Consider the following 16,710-nt stretch of genomic DNA (forward strand, 5'->3'; position numbering starts at 1 on the left):
GAGTTATAGGATCAGCTTGTCATTTTCTGTAAAAAAGCAGGCTGGGATTTTGATGGGGAGGTGTTGAATCTCTAGATCACAATGGAGGAATATTGAGTTATTCAGTCCATGAATATGGTGGAGTGTCTTTCCATTTATTTAAATCTTCCTTAATGTCTTTCATTAATGTTTTATAGTTTTCAGTGTATGAGGAGATAAATTATTTTTGAATAAAGTTTTTTTTGTTTTTTTTCTTTTTGCTATTAAAATGCTTCTATGGTATCTTTCTCCATTGAAATTTGTAGAAGAGGAATAAATGTTTCAAAGTAAATGAACATTTATATAGATCATGAGTAGATATTGGTAGATTGTTCATTAATGTTGATAATTAAAAGAAGTTCGGGTGAATTGGTGAATTTAAAAAACCTTATAGTTCCTTAGAAGTAATAGAATTAAAAAAAAAACAGTAATAGAATTGATCACTTAGGCCCCTTCAGGTATACAGCCTTGTTTCCATTTTAATTGGTTCATTTTAAACTGAAAAATCATTTGGGAGTTGAAAAATCAGAGGTTTTTTTTGTTTGTTTGTGAATTAATAGAAAAGGAAACTAAAGCTTTTTTCCTCATACTGACCTAGCTGAACTAATCTAGTATATTAAATTTTTGTATTATAAAGTATCTTTTTCACATATATTGTCTTTAAAATATTTTTAATGGTTTTTGTGTACTTGAAAGAAAAATGGTCAGAATGGAATTGTTTTGTAGTAGTTACTTAGATAATAAATTTTTAAATTTATCTTTGTACCTCTAGATCTTTTCATAGTGCTTGGTACTTCAAAAGTATTTCTTAAATGTAAATGTCTTAATATTTTCATCAAATGAATTTCAATGATTAATAAGCCTGGTGCTGTTTAACTTCTTTGCAAAAGATATGTTGTTAAAACCTTAATACGTATTTTTTTAAAAATTATTTTCTATTTCTTATGAAGATACTTGTTAGGCAGTTTGCATTTTTCATTGTACAATTTTAGTTACCTCAGTATCTGTTTTACCCCTAAGACGAGCAATTTAACTTATTTTCAAAATAGTCCTCTATAATTTAAAAGACTTAAATTAGTTATTTTAAAATAGTTATTTCCTTTTACTCAAGTATATTTTAGCTCTCATGTAATGAGATATACACTTGGAAACCTACTTGTGCGTAGATTTCTAGTGAGTCTGGTTTACAAGCTGTTGGGACAAAATATGAAGTAAAAAGCAAAAAACAAAAATAACAATATAAAAAAGGCCTTTAAGAGTACACGAATTCTTTCTAATTGGCTAAATTTCTAGAAAACTCCTGGTTTTAGATTTTTAAAGACATATTCATTTATTTGTGTATCTCTTTTTTTTTGATTCCTCAAAGATTTAATTGGATTTGATGGGCTTTGTGAAGTAGAGGATTTCTTGTTGCTGGAGGGATTAGGAGGTTGCATATTGGGGATATTGTAGAGTGAGGAGGAAATTGGACATCAAATGACTTTTTTTTTTCCCAAATGACTTCTAAGGTTATGTAATTATCTGATGTTCATGCTCTAAGTTTTGTCTCTATTTCACCTGAATCTTTGCATATATTTCTCAAGAGTTCTCTTAACTGGACTTGTCTCATCGATCTCTTAGTAATTTATGTTCTGTAATACTTGTAGTTTTAGAGCTAGGTGAGGGGCTGGATTTACTTTACATTCTTACAGAAAGATGAAAAACAGATGAGGTCTCGATTAGTTACGACTTGTTAGGGGTAAATCTATTACTTGAGAACTGAAAAAGATTTTTTCCTTGCCTAATAAGATATTTTTTCACTGAATGACTTCATAGGCGTGGAATTTTTATTTATAAACTATAGTACAGTCATGTGCTACATTACGTTTTGGTCAATAACAGACTGCATATATGATGGTTGTCCCATAAAATTCCTATGGCCCATCAATGTCATAGCTGTCTTAAAGTTGTAGCACAACTCATTACACAAATACTATTGTTACAGTTGCCTGCCATGTTCAGTACAGTAACATGCTGTGCAGGTTTTAGACTAGGAGCTGTAGGGAAACAGGGTTTGTCACCAAAATATGTCTCTGGGATATGTCTCATAAGGATTCTTTGAGGCTGGTTAATTTTAAGAAATAGACATGGGAGAAGCTCTGAAAATCTTTGAGATATTTACTTTTGTAAGGGAAATCTTCATTTTTAAGGGCGTCTGTACCAGGAAGAGGCGGATGACCTTATTTCTAGTAACTCTTATCAGTGCAGAAGACTTGAGACTTTAAGAAAACTTAAATCTAGGTAACAACCTTACCTACCTTTACCGTTCTTTTTATGGTCACCTCCCACAACTGATTCTCTCCTCCCAACATCTTTTGTCTTCAGGTGAAAATGATAAGGTGGTGCCTTCAGCCATTTTGGTGAGTTACTCAGTTTTCCTGGGTCTCTCTCATGTATACAGCAGGTATACATGTTATTAAATTTTTGTTTGTTTTTCTCCTGTTAATTTGTCTTTTATTATTAGGGATGTCTCACCCAAGAACACAGAAGGATAGAGGGAAAATTATTTTTTCTTCCCTACAGAGCATTAGACTATACCATATACCCTAGGTGTATAGTAGGCTATACCATCTACGTTTGAGTAGGTACACTCATAATGTTTGCACAATGACAAAAATCTCCTAATGGCACATTTCTCAAAATGCACCCCATCATTAAGTGGTGCATGACTATAAATCTCTTAAAGCTATGGGAGTTTTAAATAATTAGGCCTCTGATTAGGAGTTTAGATTTTCTTGTTTCTAGTGAAAACACTTTTCTCATAAGGTAATACAGATATATCATCTTAAATCCTACGTGTGGTACCTAGCTGAATCCAATCTTTATGATCTTTTGGGCTTCAATATTTTGAATAAAAATAATCATTATATCTGAGAGCTTATAAATACATGCATATATAAAATATTTTAACACAAAGCATTTCTTAAAAATTGTTGATTTAATGTTAATACATTAAAAAAAAATGATCCTGATAGTAATATAGTAGTTAATCACTTTCAAACAGAATGTCAGCATATTTTTTTTAGAGATGCACCAATTTAAAGAGGCTCAATAGTATCTAAAATAGGGAAAAATATTATTAAAGAAAATTATGTAAATATTATGAAATGATTAACATCATCACCTCATTTTTTTTTAGATCATAATTGCTGTGAAATTAATAGACATCAGACACAAAATCTAAAGCATTTCAAAATAATTTTCCTTTTGTAGGTGTCAGTGGATGGGTGAGTAGAAGTGTGAGTAGGTTATTTTGTTAGTTTACTAAGACATTTGTTGGACTTATGGTTCTTAATTTATTTTCAGGCTTTTTTGGGGGAGTCAGTTTTTGTGTTCAGTGATGGTGAGATTTATGGCTTTTGAGGTAGGGGAAGATATATTGATAATTGGTATGCTTTTGAGTTGAAGTTAATTCATTATTTTGAGTTATAATAGATACTAACAATACCTAAAATAATAAATTTATTGTGTGCCAGATTCTATTTCATGTGTATATTAACCCAATTTAATTCTTACGATTCTTGCAATTACTAGATGGGTATAGGTGCTTTTGCCAAAATGCCTTTGGTTCTGCACAGAATAACAGGGCTAAAAATAACAGCTGGAGCAGGTAGAGAATAGGATTGGAGTGGGCCATTCAAAACCTGTGGAACTTTGTAACCAGAATACTAACAAAACCAGTAATAACCCTAATGAAAATACTAGCAAGGTTAAATCTGTACTGGTATTTTCATGTTAGCATCACAGTCACCTTTGTGGCACTAACTCTGAAGCTTATGCGTACTCTTTGAGATGTAGACCTGGTTTCCTTAGCTTCTGATAGACAGTATTTTTATATCAGTACTAAAAATCTGATCCAAGGTGAAGCTTTTTTCATTACTTCATTGTAATACCTTTGCAGTTTCTTCATTTGTACTTGCAAATTGTCAGATACCTAACATAGTGGAGAAAGCTGAATGGTTCTTGCAGTTGTTAAGCCAGGCACTGTTTGCATTAAAGGAAAGCAGTTCTATAAATACTCAGGTTTTTCTTAAGATCTTTATATATTGCCAAGGATTTTTCTTTAATTCTGTTGGAAGAAATTACATATGAACCAACGTGATTTCCACACTGTTCCTACCTATTCTCCTCTTTAACAATTCTGTAGGAGGTAATTCAAGGCAAAGACATGTTATAGTAGAACAGCCTACTATTGTAATATTCACTTTATAAATGGTGAAACTGAGACTTAGAGAGAATAAGTAACTTGCTCAAGTCACTGAGCAAGTAATATTGCTGAGTTTAAACTCAGGGAATATGTAGCCTGAGCTCTTAACCACTAAGGCATATATGGTTTATAATTGCAAATGTGAAATATAGTTGATCCTTGAACAACAAGGGAGTTAGGGGTGCCAACCCCACAGAGCAGGTGAAAATCCATATATAACTCTTGACTCCTCAAAAACTTAACTACTGATATTCTACTGTTGTCCTCAAAGCCTTACTGATAACATTTTATACGTTATGTGTATTATTATTATTATTATTATTATTATTATTATTATTTTTAAGCCTGCAGCACCCTATATTCCCAGGCGGTCTCCCATTTAAGTACTAACCAGGCCTGACCCTTCTTAGCTTCCGAGATCAGATGAGATCAAATGAGATCGAGAGCGTTCAGGGTAATATGGCCGTAGACTATGTCATATGTATTATATACTGTATTCTTTCAATAACATAAGCTAGAGAAAAGAAAATGTTAAAATCATAAGGAAGAGAAAATATATTTAAGGTATTTATTGAAAAAAAAATCCAAATACAAGTGGACCCAGGCAGTTCAAACCCATGTTGTTCAAGGGTCAGCTATAGTGGCTTAAGGCATCTTTCAGTCATGTATGTAATTGAATAGTGACTCTGGGAAGGTATCTAGATTCTTTACAGTGTGCCCAACAGTCAAGATTTGCCTTCCACTTTATATAACCTAAAATATGTATTAGGGAAGAGGAGGCTATGAATGAATGTGATATTCAAATTGGGTGAATTAGTGACTTAATCATTATACAAAGTGCTGGAGTTTGCTTCTTTACTCATGGTTAAGGTTTAGTTGGCTTACCTTCCAAGACTGAAATGACCTTATGTATTTTTGATCCTATAAGAAAAGTGGAATTTTGATTTTTTGTGTGTGTGATTTTTATATAGTGACTACTTTCTGGTACTTTTATGTATTACTATATAGCATTTTAATAGGAAAGGATGATACTTTTATTACTCAGTTGCAGAAGAGACTATCAGATGTTGTCTTTAGTATTTGTCAAGATGTGTTAAATGGGCCTCTACTACTCAAATGACTTTCCCTTGAAGTTGATTTGCTTCCATGACGGATTTACTGAATAAAGATACTACTGAATATAGTAGATGTTAGTATGTAGTTTTCAGTTGATTGTTTTTTTCTGAAGATCAGTGGTCCAGTCCGTAGCAGAATTAGTGTTTTCTAACTCTGACTTTATATAGACAAATCGAGGAGCTAGAATTTGGTCAATTAAGATGTGAGGAAGGAAACTAGTATTTTCTGAGGTCCATGTACTTTAAAATGGATTTTTCACACTAATAGTAACATTGTAAGGTTGGGATAATATACTTGTACAGTGAATTTGAAATATAATGAACATATACTAAAGTCTGCTCAATTGTTAAGTGCCGCTGTAAATATGACACTTCTTCAGTGTTTTGTTAATTAAATCAAACTTGTGGTTAGATGACTGAGAGTTTAGAAAATTTTGGTGTGTGTGTGTGTGTGTGTGTGTGTATGTATGTGTATGTATGTGTATGTGTGTATGTAGCTGGTTAACAGCATGGCAGAAATGGAATTTCTTTAGCATTTGTATGTTAGAACTAGAGTAAAATACACAAATAGTTACAAATGCAGAATAATTGTAGGTTTTTAAATATAGTTGTATTTTTCTTTTTTCCTTGAATACTTGTAATTGGATAATTTTATAAGAATCTTTTAACTAGTGGAGTTTTCTAGAAATTGTATTTGTCTCATTTTGTCTTTTGTGTAATAGTAGAGTGGTGGGTTTTTTTTTTCTCTTTAAGCATCCTATTTTCCGTTTTTTCCTTACCCCTCTCTCTCTTTCATGTCTTTGGCTGTGAATCTCACTTAAACTCTTTTATAGTTTTGAAAAAATTTACCCTTCAGATTTTTAATTTTTTAAAATGTAGAGTAGGGCTGATTCTGTCTATCTCACAGGGGTTGCTGTATACTAAAACACTAATAGACACATTGCTAGTTACCTTGTTTTTTTTTTCCTACAATTTATAAACATCTATCAAAAGCTCACTTTTTTGGAGTTTAAAGTTTGTCCTATTGTCAGTCAGTAAAAACAAATCAGTAAAAACAAATTAACATGGAAAATTTCAAACATACGCAAAAGCATGAGACAACTCTTATGCACCCATCAGCCAGCTTCAGTCGTTATCAACATTCTTTCATTCTTTATATGTCATTTTAACTAATGACATGTAGCCTCTATATGTTTGTTTTCTTTAGCTCTCTCCGATTTGTTCCTTGGAATTGTAATACTTTAAAATTACTAACTTTGGGGACAAATTTTCTAGGAACCTAAAGTCTGCTGTCAAAGTTTGTATGAAATCGATGAGATAATATCTATGGTGTGTTAAATGAAGTAATTTTATGCTCAATAACAGGATCTGCTGTGTGCTCTACTGTTCTGTATTGAAAGCAGTGGCGTTTTGTATTTTTGTCTCATCAAATGATTTTGAATTTAAAATTATCTAGGGTCACCATATGTTTATATATAGGGTTTGACTATATTTTTTTCTTTAGTATTTGAGATAGAATTCTAATCTAATTCAAGATAACATACTGATTAGGGTTTGAAACTACAGGGACCATTTTCAATAAGGGGAGTGAACCAGTTGAGTTGGCTTTTGTCCTACATGATAGAAATTTACATGTATACTCCTTTAAGTACCTTATCTATAGTAACCTTAAATATTGGTACAGTTTCTCTGGGTTTTTTTTGTTTGTTTGTTTGTTTTTCTTTTAGCTCTTGTCATTTTTGGAGTGGGGGCAAAATATTCTTAATTCCAAATTATAGTCCCAAGAGACCCTAACTAATCATTGGGAGTGTTGCATAATTTGTCTGGAAATGTCAGTTCATTGGTGTGGATTAGGATAACCCTTCCTGTATAAATCTGAAGACATGAAAACTTGCTGTAGAACAAAATTTTAAGAATATTTTTGCCTAAGGCAAGTCAGATTTTGACTCTAATGAGAATGTTTTCAGCTAGCTTCTCGGCTCTCTGGCCCCACAGGGTATATTGTTAGTTGATTGGTAGTACATCCTGTTACTTTTTCTGTCCTTTAGAGGAAGGCGGAAATTTCCACAAAGATACCTTTTCTTTCCCTCTACCTATGGCAAACAGAACCATTATTAAACCCTGTCCCTTGGGCTGCCTCTTTTTTCCTTGAAATCTGTATTTTCTTTTCAAATTGGAAGCTTTCTTGGTATTCTAGCTTAAGTAAAAAGCCTGTAAACTCTTTCTCTGCAGTCACTACAAGGTGAGTAGATTTCTATGTTGTTTTTTTGAATATATTTGGTACCCTGGGTGGAGTAAAAAAATTAGCATGATGACTGGTGACTTTTAGAGATTGGTTTGGAAACAATTATCATATCATCCACGCCCTCCCCTTTATTTTAACTGTCTTACTGATAAGCAGGTCTGCCTGCATTCCATTTTTCATGTTTTACCATCCTCTGCTGGTTAAGAAGGGGGCTGAAGATTGACCAAGTCTATAATAATTCAGGTCTATATGCATATTAGGCTTGATCTGTGTCATGAATAATGTCATAGATTAGGAATTGAAGGACCAAATCATTATTACATATTCCATTATTACAAATCATTATTACAAATTGCATTTGTAATTCTATATACATATAGTGTATAACATGCAAGTTACTTAGAAAACACTGCTTTGGAAAGAATTTTTCTCTAGTTTAATTTATATCTAATAAGTTGATGTGAAAGGTTGATTTTTATGTAAAAAGAGCTTCAATTAAAGCTTGAGAACTACTGGTTTCTAATCCAGGTATTGTACTTCTGAAAAGATTTATCTCTAAGAGTCAAAGATTGCAAAACTTTCTTCTGTTACTCTTGGTCCTTTTGGGGCAATGATAGTAAAATGCAATCAACTGTAAGATGGTAAAATTGATCTGATTTGTGTGGTGGTTGCGAGTTTATAAAAATTGTAGTTTTCAGAGTTTGGGTTTAAATCTAGATGGAGGTGGTATTCTTTAAGTATGAAGTGTAATTCGGTATTTTTTCCAGTAACCTCATGTGATTTTGAAATCTTTTTTTAGAGCTCCATCTTCTTTTCTAGTTAATAACAAAACAAAACCCACAAAACAGATTTGCTTTTCTCCTCATTGCATTTATAATTACTTCTGAAGTAAATTTGAAACAGTGGAACATTCCCCTTGATATGTTTTATCTTTAACCCAGTTTAGTTCTTTTTAAAGTACAATTTTTAGATTCTGACTTTCTAAAAGCACTAGCAACAGACTGTGTTCAGTTTCACATTGTAAATAGGTAAATACAGACACATTTTTGTGTGACTGACTATAAAATGTGATTGTAGAAAGTCTTTTATACATTTAAAATATACTTATAAAATTTATAAAATTTATGTATTCAGTATAATGGCAGATTTTGATATTGGTTTAGGACTTGGATCAGCGAAGTCATTTGGACTTTCATCTGTCTCATTTTCTACCCCAAAAGGAGAATATAAAAATATGTCCATCAAAATCATGTGGAATTTTACATTTCAACATATATTCATTAAAATTTTGTCTTGACTAAAATGCTAAATAGAAACACTTTAAAATAGGACTTACATAGACCCAACTAACATAAAATAGTATTTTGATTTTACTAGTTCCATCTTGGGGCTTATCTCACAGGATTTATTTAGGAAGTAAGCATGAGTTTGTTAAAAAAAATTCTTTAGTTTAAGACATAAGCTTTATTTAGATTTATTAAAAATAAGTTTACTTTCTGAAGGATAAGATAGCTAGGTACAGAAATGAGTGTTAAAGATTTTGATGCTGCCAAGAATGGTTTTATAGTTGTACATTGTAGTTATGCCACTGTCGTAGCCGCCAGCCCCCGATAGACACATGGACCACCAGAAATCAGTGAGTTATAGGAAACACACTCTTTATTCAGCCAGCTGGGTCTGCCAGGGGTACGCAGACCCCAAATTAAGCAGCCCCGAAATGTAGAGATACAGGGTTTTTAAGCCCTAAACCCCATTCCTCATTCTGTCTGAACACAAAAGTCTATTTTTCTTCTATTTACTGTCAACCCACAGGTCGGTTGTGCAAGCTGGGGTACAGAAGCAGAAAGCTTATTGTTAGAATGTTATGTTCCCATGGGTGATAACCTATGTTCCCATGGGCAATAGCCAAACAGTAATTTTCCAGCCAGCACACCACCACTTTTATTATTCCATCTACTTCTTCCCTTCCCCTTGCTACTTCTCCCTTCCACATTTAAGTGTGACTATATTAAAACCCAAAGTCTCTTTTGTTCTCTCCCCCCCTCTCCCTCTGCCCTCTGCCCCTCTCCCCCTCTGCCCCTCTCCCCCCTCCCTCTCCCCCTCCTCCACACACACACACACACACACACACACACACACACACACACACACACACACACACAGAAATTTTTTAGGGAAGTCAAAGCACAATAAAGTAGAAAATGTGCATGTTAGCAAATGAAGGAAAGATGGTTAGTGTGTAGAGTGAAGGTTTATAGCAGATTACTATTTCAATTTTTTAGTGGAAAATGGCATGTCAGTTAAGGAACTGCATTTTGTTTTGGAGTATTAGATATAGCAAATCATAATTATTAAGTAGTTTAGATTGCAAACATTTTCCTATGTGTGGCTTATTTTTCTCTCATTGGATTTTAACAGGTTGAATGTAATTGGCTAGTTTTGTTGGTAGGCTCAGGTGGTTCTTTGTGGTTCACTCCTTTTGGTTCAGGAAAGTTTTAGCTGCCTGTGAGCTTTGTCAGGAGCAGCATAGGAAGTGAGGCTTGTAGCTTGCATTAAGGTATTTTCTCTAGGGCTTGGAAAGAGCATAACATAATAGAGACTGAACAAATATTTGTTAAATAAATTAATGCATGCATGAATGAAAACATCTCAGGAGTATTTTTGGTAGAGAGATGGGCAAGACCATACACCTTTTTCAGGTAAGTATCTTGAATATTCAGATAACTGGTTTCTAGTTCTTGCCTCTCAGCTATTTGTAGCATTTGAGAATCCCTGCTACAAATTCAGAATAAAAAGAACCATCATCTGGGTAAGGGGCCTGGGGAAAAAATTTCTACATGCTTGCATTTTGCTCATTGCAGCATTTCATTATAAAATAATTGGGGACTTTTGCCTTGTGAAATACTTTTGTATCACCCATGTGGCAGAATTTCAGATACTTGAACTGGCTTTAAACCTAATTCTGCCACTTCCAAACTGAATGGTGACCTTATCTTAATCACTTAATCACTCTTATTCAATCTCCTTATTAGTAAATAGGGACGACAAACCTGCCTAGTTGACCTATGGCATTGTGTGAGGTTCAGATGAGATAATATAGGTAGTTAAAGCACTTCTTAAAATCTTAATTTACTTTAAGAATGAAGCAGCCCTCTTGTTGTATGCTTACTCCATAGAGAAAGCTTTCTCTTGTAAGGGCACTAATCCCATCATGGGGCCCCACCCTCATGATCTAGTCCAACCCTAATTACCTCCCAAAAGCCACACTTCCAGATACCATCATGTTGAAGGTTAGGACTTCACATAAGAATTTTGAGTCTACAGCCATGCTACACTGAACGTGCCCGATCTCATCTGATCTTGGAAGTGAAGCAGGGTCGGGCCTAGTTAGTACTTGGATGGGAGACCACCTAGGAATACCAGGTGCTGTAGGCGTTTTTTATATATATATATATATATATATATATATATATATATATATATATATATATATATATATATATATATACACACACACACACATACATACATACATATATATATACACACACACACACATATGTATAGTGTATAATATATATATATAATACATAATTATATATATAAATTACATATATAATTTATATATAGCAGCTACCCCCTTTATTCAGGACCTTGAAGTAATGGTTGTGCAGGTTTTGCCTGGGCAAAGGGTTGCTGGTGGTGGCTGAAATCCAGCCCTCCATGGGATATTAAAAGGGTTTCTTTTTTTGTATTTTATCCTTCTAAAAGGGTTGTATTTTGGCAATTTCTCAGCCCAGAGGAGATGCCTTTTTGTAATTCGGTGTACTGTATATATACTTTGATGTTAAAAGCTGGAGGATTCTTGGTTTGGCACCAATTTGCTTATTTTGCTTGCTCCATTTAGATTTAATGGCCTTGGGTTTTTTAAAGTCCCTGAGTTTGGATAAAGCCCATCTAATTAATGCAAATATATAAGCTGTCCATATGTTATGAAATAAGTTTTTCATTTTCATGAAATTTGTTTCTTAAATGATGACTATATTTAATCATTAGAACTTGTTAATAGTGATTCTGTTTCACATTTCTTGGTGATAATTTTTGTAAAGCATTTATACATGCTACTTTTGATCCTAGCAAAATTGTATTTTTTTCAAAAGTGAGTAATCATTACCTAATTTATTATAAGAAGGCAGATTTAATTTGCTAAAGTGATATAAAGTGTATCATGCTAGAAGATTACTAGATTTTCAGGGCACTAATATATAGCCTTGATTTTAGTCATAATAAAACTATTTAAATTAAATTATTCTAATATGACATATAAAGTTCTTTTAGATATACCGAATAATTAAAACCTTACTTTCTGATCTCTTTTTAAAGTTATAAATATTCTAGTTTTATAATTTTTTTCTACGTATGTTTTTGATGGAATCTGATAGTTAATGTAGGTCTTTTTTGTTTCTATTTCTAGGTATGTAATTGATAAATTATTTTAAATGAAATTCATTTGTTAAATAATATATATAATTATAAGATTTAATAATTGCTAACATTTATGAAATACTTGTTAGACTGACATAGTTTTAAGCACTTTATATGTATGTATTCAGTCTTAACAACCCCATGAAATGATTTTTCCAGCTAGACTCATTGTTTGTATTCCAAACACACCAAACAGCAGAGCCATGATTCATACCTAGGCGTGATTTCTGATACTGAGCACATATCCATCCCCAACTCTCATTTGTTTTAAATTGACTACATGTATCATAACCCATTTTTTCAGGGTTACCTGCTTCTCTCTCTGAATTATTTCCATTCATTATGTATGTATATAAGGAAGAATTTGCCAAATTAGGTAGCATGATCACCCGTTATAGCATTTTTCAGTGTTATTTACATTAAGTATATAAAACTTAATACATGGAAAATTAATTGCTTTTTTGTTGTCTGTACTAATCTGGTACAGAATTATACACAAATACTAAATATATTTAATATATGACATATAATATATACAATATATATTATATAATATATAACATGTAAACTGATATGGTATGTGATTGGTTTTAGAGAAAGTAACTAGTTATTATCTAATGAGTAAGGCTCATCAAATATGGTTATATCTTTAAATGAACTAACTGTGCTCCCCTTCATTACTATTTTTTTAATTAATCATTAAAAGGCAGAATTTAGGACATAGTTAAAAATGTAGAAGAGAGAGTAGGTAATTAAGAGCTTGAGGGTAGCATTAAGGGGAAGAACTATGGGTAGGCATATGAACACATTGGAACAGACAAAAGAGAGTAAGATGAGCAGGAGGAATTAATTCAGTTTGTATTTATTGAGCATCAGCTATGTGCTGGTCTTTGTTAGTGCTGGGGATATATTACAAAATAAGAACACAAAAATATCTGCTCCTGAAAATTGGAAGTGGGTAAAAAGGGCAAATTTAGAGGGAAAAAAATAAAGTAGAGGAACTAATGGCTGGTTGAATATGATTTTTGCTTGAAAGAATATGTTGCTATCCACTTTTATGTCAGGGTAGTTAAGTTAGTTTGCATTTTTTAGAATTTTATATAAATTGTATATACAGGTGGAATCATACAGTGTATGTTTCTCTGGTCTTTTTTCACTTAACATAATTATTTTGAGATCCATACATGTTGTATCAGCATTTTATTATTTTCTTATTGCCGAGTAGTATTCATAGTGTGGCTATACCAAAATTTTACCCATTCACCTTTTGAAAGACATCCGGATTGTTTCTAGTTTGTGGCTATTACAGATAAAGCTGCAATGAACATTTATATACAGGTCTCATATGGTCACACACTTTCATGAATTTCTAGGAGTGGGATGGCTGTATCATACGGTAGGTATATGTTTAACATATTAAGAATCTATCAGACTGTTTGCAAATTGGTTGTACCTTTTTCTTTTTCCACCAGCAATGTGTAAGAGTGGTAGGATATGTATACAAGAGCATGAATACTAGAAGGTGAGAATTACTGGGAGCTATCTTGGAGCCTGGCAGCATACTACCTCTCCCTTACTGATTTCTTAATTCCATCTCTAGTGTCATCCTTACTTATCCCATCTTTTGAGGCAGAGTATACAGATGTTTCTCAAAAGGTTTTAAAGGAGCTCTTTGCATGAAATGTTAGTTTTAAAGGTCCCAAGTTTCCAAAATCGGTATGAAATGTAACAAGAAATACCTTTCTGTGTAGAATTGAGCAAGGAGGTGAAGCATTTGTGTGCCAGCAGCACTTAGGGGCAAGTGCTTCAGCCAAACTTCAGGGGGCAGGGGTGCCCTACGCCAGAGCTTCACTCCTGGTCACCCTCTGTTATTCCCACTGCTAGTCTAAGTTCAGTATAGAGTTCACCACCAAAGGTGGCCAGGTCTCTGCCTCCTGGGCAGAGTAGATACCTAACGCCTACTCCTTCCCTCGCTGTCTCAGTGCCCGGCTGGGAGCTAAACGTACTTCTTTAAACACCAGCTTTAAAAACAGAAATAATTTAACCATATTTGAAAGAATTTATTAGCTTGAATTATTTGTTACACTGTTTTGATAACAAAATGATGCTATGCTCTTGAGAACTATTGAATTAAGTAGTACAGTTTGCCTTTTTGCTTAATATCTGGAAATCATTAGGTTTGGGGTTCTTCAGTTTGATTTCCATAGGATTTCTTTTACTGCTCGATGTTGAGTTATCTGACATTTGAATTCTTTTTTATTCTGGTAAAATATATGTAACAAAGTTTACCATCTTAACCATTTTTCAGTATATTATACAGTGGTATCAACTACATTCATATTATTTTACAATCCATCTCCAGAACTGTTTTCATCTTGCAAAACTGAATCTCCATAGCCATTCAACAGTAACCGCACATTCTCCCCTTGCCTCCAGCCCCAGGCAACCACCATTCTATGTTGTCTTTTTGTATCATTTTCTTCTAATCAGATAATTTTTTATACTAACAAAAACAAGAAGAAAAATATTTTTTCTTATACTAACTATTCTTATACTAAATATTTTTTCTTATACTAATTTTTTATACTAACAAAAACAAGGAGAAAAATATTTTTACATAACTTCAGATTTCAGTTTTTGACATCTTAGAGAAGAAATTTAGAGGAAACATAGCAGCGCTTATGGTGAATGATTTGTGACTTGGTATCATATGTGACTGTGTTCTTTCAATTCTTTTTCTACATTTGATACTTCAACATAAATGCATTAAAAAAGGATGTTCACTGAATTCCCATTTGGTAGCTGCAAGTTGGAATGGAAAATTTTAAAGAAAATGGTAAAATCATCAGACTGGATAAATTCCTAGGAAATTAGTACACATTTTTTTTTCTCACTTTCCATTGTGCACCTGTCATTTGTGTAAATGCACAGATCAAAATGTAGGTGTTCAGGTTGTTTTCCCAGCTCATCGAATTGCTTGAATTTCTTCCATCACATTTATAGTCTCCTGATTCACTTAGTTATTCTGATAAGCATTGCCCTACATTCTGTGACTTCTTTGTTCACTATTGGTCCTCTGTAAGAGTTTATTTGACCCATCTTTAGCTCCTTCCAGAAGTAGAAATGCAGTGGTAAAAGTCATGCAAATTACAAAAGAAACCTGTATTTTTAATTCTTTGGGCTTTTCCTTTTGTCAGATACACTGTAATATGTAGATGAAAGCAAAAAAAAAAAAAAATCTCTGGTAATCCTAGCATTTATTATATTTTTATGGGGATTTCTCTGACAGTTGAATAATGCTTTTACTAGTTACTATATTCGAATCTCAGATTTACTGTAATCTTATATTTTTCCTTTGTTTTTAATTTGTCTTCTATCAACATTTAGTTTTGGATGGTCACATATTAACCAATCTTACAGTTTTCAGTTCCCTCTAAGCCTAGTTTTCAAGAACCATTTTGTTTTTTGAACATCTAATGCCCATTTAAAGCATATTACATATTTTAAATAGTTGTATCTTGATTTCCTTGCAACGTATGTAGATACTTTTATAATTAAGCACATGTATTGTAGAATGAGACTTAAGGAACAATTAATAAACTACCAATTACTTGAAGACCACATTGAATACCAAGTCTGTTGTACCACTAAGTAGTTTTAATTTAGTGTACATTGTGGGTCTTCTGTGTTTTTCCCTAAAAGCTTGTTAGCTGGATGAAGAAAATGTACCGTGTTGTTTTTTTGCCCATTCATTTTTCCTTGACTCTTAAGATGCTATTAATTCTAAAATGCATCGTTATTTTATGTATCACCGAAAAAGAGAAAAACATTATCTATTAAACTATGCAACAATACTTTCTTATCACTTAAACTTAAAAAAAAACCTTTTTGTTAATAACTGCAAACTTAAAAGTTTCAAGAACATCTGCTTATCTTTTTTAGATTAACCTATTAACAATCTATTTCATTCGTTTCATCATTGCTTGCTTCTCTCCCTCCCCCACTCGCTTCTCCCCCTCTACACAGTTTCTTTCTGGCATTTGAAATTAAGTTGAACATACCCCTAAATGCCATAGTGTATATCTTTTACATAACCAAAATACAATTGTCAGTTTTAATTATTCAACAAATTTAACTTTGATACAGTATTTTTAAAACACCATCTATACTTCATTTTTGTCACTTGGTCTAATAACATCCTATACTTTTTTCCTGCTTTTCCATTTGGATTCAGTCTAGGGTCAGATACTGAATTTACTTTTGTCTATTTAGTCTCTTTTAATCTGGAATATTTCCACAGCCTTTCTTTGCCTTTTATGATGTTGATAAATTGAATAATGGTCTTTTTAATAGTGTTTCTTATTTTGGGTTTTTCTTATATTTGCTCATGATTAGGTTTAGGTTATGAAACCCTCCTAAGGATTCTACCTAAGTGATGTTGTGTTTTTCTCAGGACATCAAATCTGGAGTCCTACAATATTCATTTGATCTTCATTGGTGATGATAATTTTTGTTACTTGCTCGAGGTGTTGTCTCACTTCTCCACTATATAGCTATTATTTTTACCCTTGTGATTAATAAGTAATCTGTGAGGAAACACG

At 32.8% G+C, this 16,710-nt stretch overlaps 1 protein-coding gene and 2 pseudogenes across 5 annotated transcripts in view; 2 read left to right on the forward strand and 1 right to left on the reverse strand.

Annotated features, from left to right (window-relative positions):
- The window catches only part of LRBA (LPS responsive beige-like anchor protein), a 549,008-nt gene that overhangs the window by 6,896 nt on the left and 525,402 nt on the right, over window positions 1–16,710 (forward strand). The gene's annotated exons all lie outside the window — the stretch shown is intronic.
- Window positions 4,607–4,735, reverse strand: LOC120613602 (uncharacterized; annotated as a pseudogene).
- On the forward strand, window positions 10,941–11,059 carry LOC120613702 (uncharacterized; annotated as a pseudogene).

This window comes from Pteropus medius, unplaced genomic scaffold (assembly GCF_902729225.1).
Source record: "Pteropus medius unplaced genomic scaffold, Ma_sr-lr_union100, whole genome shotgun sequence".
NCBI lineage: Eukaryota > Metazoa > Chordata > Mammalia > Chiroptera > Pteropodidae > Pteropus > Pteropus medius.